We start from the raw sequence: 7,949 nt of genomic DNA on the forward strand, positions 1-7,949 counted from the left end.
GGCAATCCAGCTTTTTAAAAAAATTATTGATTGACTTTAGAGAGAGGAAAGGAGAAAGAGAAACATCAATTTGTTGTTCCATTTATTTATATATTTATTGGTTGATTCTTGTATGTGCCCTTACTGGGCATCAAACCCCACAACCTTCGAGCAACAGGACAATGCTCTAACAAACTGAGCCTTTGCCTTATCCAAAAAGAATGGCCATAAGAGAGGACTCTTGCTCTGTGGAAACAGAACTAAGCTTAGCTGAGGCAATAACAGATAGGTAGCTGCCCTGGTAGGATCACACTGGTTGGAGCTAATTCACCTTACCCTTCACATTTCCTGGAGACTTGCTCTTGTCATCCTGGGTTATAAAAGCAGAACAAAGACTCTAGTTAAGAGGGCTCAGGGGCTAGGTTGAGGGGAGATCACACTATTTTTTCCTCCAGACTGACCAACGTCACCCTAGTGCATGCACACACATGAATTTACAGCACCTGTGACCACCAGGTGACGCTGGTTGTCTGTGTTTCCTTTCCCTGGTGAGGACAGTAGATGTCAGAGGGACTGGGAGTCCAGAGATACCCTCTCCCCTCCCACCAGCAGGGGTGGAGAACTGTATCTGCACCCCTCCCTTTTCCTCAAACTTAAGAAGAAACATGAAGAATTATACTTGAAGAATAAATGTGTATTTATTATTCATGAGATATTTATTGTCTGCATGATGGTGGAGTAGGGTAGGCATAAGGCTGACACTGGGGATAGAATGAGAATCATGTTGACAGTGACACTGCTCTGGCTGCACACTGTTCCCTCCCTGCCTCCACAGTTTGAGAGAACGAAGTAATGTCCAGAGAGAATTCAGGCAAGGGAAAAAAGAACTATAGCAAGGTGGGCAGATCTATACTCTCACATTTAACTTAACTTCCAGGTCCCAGATATCCTGCCTCCTAATCCAGAACATATGCTTCTGAAGTGTCCTCTTCCACAAAAATCACAATGGCCTAAACGGAATCAAGTTCAGTCTGGTGAGGCAGGGGCCCAGATGGGTGGGATAAACAATAAAAGACCAAAAAGAACATGTATCTGGGAGTGTAGAGACCAGGATTTCAGTCAAGGTTCTCTTATAATTATTTCTGTGAACCAGAGCAGGACCCTGACTCTTCTGGGCCTCAGACTTTATTTTCTGTAAAAAGGTGAGAGTGAGGTGCACTCTCATGTGCCCCAGGACCATATTAAATCCTGTAAATATTGTATGTTATTTTGTATAATCTCCACAAAATTTACCATAAGTATCTATTATAATATCTTGCTTACAAATGAAAAAAAAAGTGAAGTACAATTTGAGTTAAACAATTTGCCCAAGAGAAAGAGCTAGTAAGTAGTATGACCATGATTTGAAGGCAGAGAGTCTGAGCACAGTACCAACTATTACAGAATGGCAATCTTTTTAAAACTGGAATCAAGAGACCAGCTGAACCCTAGGCCCTGCTTATTCTAAGATTCTGAAAGTTGACAATTCTCTGAAGCATTGTAAAGGTGTTCAGTTTTCATATTCCTTAAAAGCAATTCAAAAGTTTTAGCAAGTAGAAATGAGTAGCAATAGGGATTGAGGTTAGACATCAGGAGGGACCTCCCAATTATCAGTCACTGGGGGGAAAATGACTTAAAGGGACACAAGACGAAACCCTGGAGTCTGAGGCCTGAGGGGACAGATCTTAGCAAGAAAGTAACCCAGTCCTCTCTCACCCTCCACAACTCATATATTCACCCCGCCCCTAATTTCGTTTAGGGTTGAGTGAGGGAAGAGAGGTGGGAGATTCTTTTTTTTTTTCCCAAGTCTAATAGGAATTCTTTTTTTTTTTTAAGATTTTATTTATTTATTTTTAGAGAGGGAAGGGAGGGAGATAGAGAGAGAGAAACATCAATGTGCGTTTGCTGGGGGTTATGGCCTGCAACCCAGGCATGTACCCTGACTGAGAATCGAACCTGGGACACTTTGGTTCACAGCCCGTGCTCAATCCACTGAGCTACGCCAGCCAGGGCTCAGGAGATCCTCTCTCAGGCTTTCTCACTCGTGCAGGTGTGAGTGGCTCTCGTGTCCACACATGAAGTCCCTCATGATGCGGAGCCCACGCGTGTCTCAGGGGAGTATGTGCATATGGGGGCCCTCCTGAGTGTGAGCCAGTGTTTATCTTCTAGTTGCTTTATCTGTGTTAGTCTACCACCTGAGCTCGAGCTCTATAGCTGAATTTCTGACGCTATTTCTCAAGGCTTCTCTTTGCCTTTCTTCATCTGTCCGTCTGTCCTGTAGGCTGTCTTCCTCTCTTGTACCTCTGTTACCATCCTTTTTCTCAAAAGCTCCTTCTCTCCCTCCTCCCGCTCCACTCTCCTCGCGCCCTTCCCCAGTCGCCTGCCCCCGCCGCTCTTGCTCCTCCGCACACTCTCTCTCTTTCGCTGTCTCCTGCGGACAGATTTATGGTCAACTCAGGGCTTTTCATTGGCCAAACGCTGACAGGATTTGATTTAAGGCCGCCTCTCATAGGCTGAGCTTGACAGCCCGATTTACGAGTCACTCTACCATTGGCCAAACTACCTTGGGCCTGATTTATGGCTCAGTGCCTGTGGGGAAGGGGGGCGCAGCTGAGGAGAGGGGCTGGCCCTCCCCCTGCCACCGCTTCCGTCTCCCTCTCGCTAGCTTTTTCTCCTCTTTCTCTCCCTCCCCTCAAGGAACCGCAGTCCCTCTACCTGTTCCGCAAGTCCCTCCTCCTCCCTTCTCTTTCACCCAGCGGAAGGGGAATATGGGGTGTGTTTGTGGTGGGAACTGAAGCAGAGGATGGGGTTTGAGGGGGTAAAAGTAGGCGGAGGCATCTGAGGGGTGGGAGTTGGGGGTAGAGCAGGGACAGAAGAGACGATTGAAGAGGGAGAGTGGCTATTACACTGAAGAGCTAAGGGGAAACTGAGGAGGCCAAAGGGGTGACAGAAAAAAAAGGAAGGCGGAGGAGAAAAGACTGAGGGTGTGAAAAAGGAGGTGATCTGAGAAGGAGATAGAAAAGAAAGGGCGCAATGAAGGAGTCAAATGGGCTGAAGCAGGGAGATCCGGGAACTGGGAGAGACTTCTTTTCAAACACCACTATCCAGATTGAATTAAGAGGGGAAATTTGCTCTTCAGACAATGACTTCGAAAAGGGCGAGGCTGAGAGGAGCAAAGACTTGGAGAAACGCTAAATGAGAGGTGTGAGGGGGGCAGGAAAGAACTGGAAGGTAATATCGAAGAAAAGAGGAAGGGAGAAGGAAGGAGAATTAATGAAGAAAGAACTAAGGTTGGATTTTTATTTGTTTGTGGGGGTGTGTAGGGACAAAAGTCTAACTCCCCGAGGAACTATTGAGAGAAACAACTCCTACTCCTCTCAATGAAGACTCACAGGCGCTGGCTAGAGGACAAGTTAGGTGCTTCCCTCAGGAAATGTTCTGCGACCTCAAGGTTACAGTAGGCTCCCCACTTGCTACACCTCACTCCTTTCCCTTGCCCACTCTCCAATCAGGGCTGGCCTTCATGAATTAGGAATACTTATGCTTCTTTGAGAGTGAGGTTTGGAAGGTGATAAATAAGGGGTGAGGGTGCAGCTGGGGGGCTCCTATTTTTAGCGTGGCCACTTTACCAAAGCCCCCAACCCACCATTTCCTTCTTATCCTGAGCCAGAGAAGGGAGCACTAAGGGAAGTAGAGAATTAGTTTCAAATATCAGGTACGGGGTTAACTCTCCTGGAGAAACCCTCAGAGGATGACTACAGATATCTGCAGCAGACAGGATTGAAGGCAGACAGAAAAGGAACTTTCCAGGCATCCTGGCATTCACATAGCCCCAGGAGTGCAGTTACAGCATTTCTGCAGAAGATAGGGAGAAATAGGGAGAAGCCAGTTTTGCCTTTGCTGTCCTAAGTTGCTGAAAAATAGGGAAATTGTCAGGAAATTCAGAGACAGGTTTCTTTGGCATGTCACCTCCCTCACAGGGAGAGGAAGATTTTAAATCCCCCATTAGCCTCGTGCCCCCCAACCTCACCACAGTCTGGGTACCTGGGAAAGGAGGCTAGGAATGTGGGGCATCTCCTAGGAGTCTCAGCCCCCAACCTGTCCACCCCCACTGCTGGCTGAGATGAAAAACCCCTTGCCCCAGGCCTCCATGAAAGGAAGGATGAGAGAGAATCTGTTTGGGGATCCACATGTCTTCTCCAGCACTCAGCTCCAAGAGCCATGTGTCTCTCCCCAGCCCACTCAGGGGGCTTGCTCTAGGCTTGGGTAGGTTGTGAACAAAAAAGAGGTCCATGATATAAGGGGGGATTTAAAAAGAACAGAACAGGGAGAGCTAGGGAAGAGCTCTCTCCACCAAACACACAAGAATGGCCACAGTGCAAGTGTGCCCGCATGCATCAGGCTGTGCTGCTTGGAGTGGGAGAAGGGAGGGAGAGAATGGTCTAGACTGGCCCTTTAAGAGCCACTTAGGGTCAGAAAGCCTGGGCTACAGAAAGGGGAAGGAGCTGATGTCAGAAGACGGATGGGCAGCAAGATGGGGATTGATGCTAATGGGGGAGTTAAAGCTAAGTACCCAGACACTCAGAGGGCAGAACTGCAGATCTGTCTTCCTTATGCTCACTGCCCCCCTCCCCAAACCAAAGCTGTAAATCTGCCTTCTCAACTGGGGGAAGGGGGAGTGAGGAAAAAATGAGATGCTTTCTTTTCCCTTTTCCTATTTTTTTTCTTTATCCTGCACCACCCCTCCCCCCAATTCCTTTGTCTTCTCTCAATCTCTTCCTCCCTATCCATATAACCCCTTCCCACTTAAAATTTCCAAATTTTGGCTTTCCATCAGGAACTGAAGGAATGGTGTCAGCTTGTAAAAGAGTTTGAAAGGAAACCACAAGAAGGCCTCTCTTACCAGACCTGGACGGGAATGGGCTGATGGTGAGACTGTGGTGAGACTGGCAGGCTGGAAGCTCTCAGTTGTCTTGGTTTCTCCTCCTTCCACCCTCTTCTCAACTCGAGGTAATTCTGGCAGCCTTCTCCCAGGACGGTAGGGTGAAGGCAGGAAGCAGGATATTGGATGCCAGAAGTTGAAAGGGGTGTGAGAACTTCAGAGTTGGGTTGATGGAGGCCTCTGATACACTGAGATGTTAGAGGGGCTAGGGGACCTCCAAGGACAGCTAGGGAAGTTACAGGAGCTGTTCACTAAAAGACATATAGTTTGGTTTCTCGGAAACTCCTAGATCATACCGTTCCCTCTCTGAGCACACACCTGCCTGCTGAGTAGAGACAATTTCAGGCCAATAGTCTATTTACTGTAAAGGTAGGGTCCAGCCACTCCTCACACCTCGAAGGAGGCAGTTGGAGGATCTCAGGAAGGATGGCTGCTTCAGAGGGGCTGGAGCTAGTAGCCTTTGAGGAATTCCATTTCTTCCTTTACTTCCAGATAAGATCCTATCTTCCATCTTTCTGGACCAATAATCACCCTTATCTCTAGTGGCAATCAGGGTCTGTTCTTGAGAGAAGTTCCTCTATTTTAGAGGAAGTCCCTTCTCCATCTCATCTGTTGCACTACTAAACTTGAACTCTTTTCTAGTCCTGGAAACAATTGGTGCCTGATTGCTACTTGGTTTCCGAATCCTTGTCAGCATCCATAACAGAATGAACCTAAGACATCAATCTCCTCCCAGGTTTTCCTTAAGAGGCCTAAAATCAGCTAGAGGCCATCCTCTCTCTGTTTCCTAAGTTTTCAGGGACAAGGAAGAGGACAAAGTTGGAATGGGAAAAGTGGGGGTTGTGAGCAAGAGCCATTGGAACCCAGGCTTCCAGCCTCCCAGCATCTGGTCAAGCATTCCCTCCCATCCCAGGGAGGTCAGCCATTGCCCTTGCCCTGGTCTCTGGCTGCTTCTCTATCCTGGTGATAAATCCTGTCTTTGTCTCCCCTTCAACCTGGGCCCCAGGCGGCTAGGGGTAAGAGGCTGGGGGAGGGGTCATTGGCGAGGAGGGAGAGACACAAGGAAAGTGGGAGGAGAAGATGGACAGGAGCAGCTGGTGAGCAGGCTGAGGGGGTAGGGGGGATGGGGCCTCTTGATTCTATAGAACCTGACTGCACATTCCAGCAGGTCTGCATTCCAAGTGAGAAGGCCAGGATTCCTGAGACATGGAAGTACCTTGGGAATGTCCCCTGGAGCATCAGGAATACTGGGAAATGAGGGGTTGGTGTGGGGTGCCCCAAGGAAGAGGCTCCTGAAAGAAATGGGGGAATGAGAATATTGTGGGAATCATCCCTATGTCCATCACCAACCCCTGCACATGTGTGCAGTATGCACAGGCACATAGATAAACAGACAGACACACATGTGCACACACAAGATTTATGATCCATCAGAACAAGGGAGCCCAGGAGAGCCAGCCTGCCCCTCCTTGCCCAGCCCCTTCCCAACTGCCTTCTCTTGCTGTGACTTTCCTGTCTTTATCTCTCCATTCTTTTCTCTGCTTCCAGTCTTGCTGTGCTCTCTTTGTGTGGGGTTCTCTCTCTCCCAGCTTGTAATGCTGGCATTCAGCTAACTCTTAGACTCTGCCTCTTTGTCTCTCAGTCACTTTTTCTCTCTCACTGTGCTTCTCTTTCCACCTTCCTGTCCCACTCCTCCCCCTTCTCCTACTTCATTGGACTCTCTATCCACCCTACCTCTGCCCTCTTAGGCCCAACCACCCCCCTATCTCATTGCTACCCCAGAGACCTCTGTTTGGCCCAGGGGACATGTCAGGTTTCAATGAGGAATGGGAGGGAGAAAAGAGGCTCTGAATGACTCCCTGTCTTGGTGGACGGTCTGGGATCATATTGTGTTATGATATGGGATGAAAATGGGTAGGGGAGGCTAGGTGACTAGGAGAGCTCAGCTAAGAGAGAAAGCATAAAATGGGAGGGAAGAGAGACTGATAAAGAAAAGACACTAAAGCTCTGCGTGGGTAGCTCAGCTGGTTGGAGCATTGTCTCCATATGTCGAGGCTGTGGGTTCCGTCCCAGGTCAGGGCACCTAAAAAGATCAACCAATGAACTCATAAATGAGTAGAACAACAAACTGATTTTTCTCTCTCTCAAAATCAATTTAAAAAAAAGACACTAACGAGAGAAGGGTAAGGACTAACAGTTCCTTTTAAGTGTGTGTTTTAGGTCAGTCTGAAGGAGAGGAGCTGAGGGGCATCTACTGAGTCATACTAAGACACAGCCCAGAGACAGGATCTGGAAACCAGCCCATGAAACAAAGATATGATGTCCACAAGGCAGCCACAATTCTGAACTCTCTTGCTACCTGGGAAGATCTCTCAGACCTCTTTCTCCTCTGCAGTCTTGGAGTGCTAGTTCCCTCCCTACTTACCTCCTCCTCCCCAACCACCTCCCCTCCCCACCAGAGAAAATGACATCAGCTCCAGCTGCCAGTGTCAGCCAGGCTGATGTACTCTCCCATGGGCGAAAGAGGCCAGTCACCTCCGCCCCACCCATTCATTCTCCAGCCCAGGAGCCCAGGCTTACACAAGCAGGCTCCCAAGGGTGGGAATGGAAGGAGGCAGTACCAATAAGGCCTTTGCAGGACACGGTGGAAAAAAAGGGGGGAGGGGCATGGACACCAAGGGGAGGGAGAGGAACTGGAGGGGGCACTTGAGAAAGAGGGGCTGCAGCATTAAATCACCCTGTGGGGGGGCTCCCTCTGCCTGAACTCAGTGGGGTGGGGAAAGGATAGACATTTGGGGAGGGGGAAGAGAAGAATGGGGAATCGCCACATCTGGCAGGCAGGTGTCTGGCACTGTTTAGGCTGTAGTCAGTCACTTTCCCAGCCAAAGAGGAGGAGGGGGGTGAGGGGAGGAGGGGCTTCCCAGGATCCCCTGGGGAAAAGGAAGGACTCACACACAGACTGAGGCCCAGAATTAGACAGAGACCAGAG

Source organism: Phyllostomus discolor, chromosome 2 (genome assembly GCF_004126475.2).
Source record: "Phyllostomus discolor isolate MPI-MPIP mPhyDis1 chromosome 2, mPhyDis1.pri.v3, whole genome shotgun sequence".
Taxonomy (NCBI): domain Eukaryota; kingdom Metazoa; phylum Chordata; class Mammalia; order Chiroptera; family Phyllostomidae; genus Phyllostomus; species Phyllostomus discolor.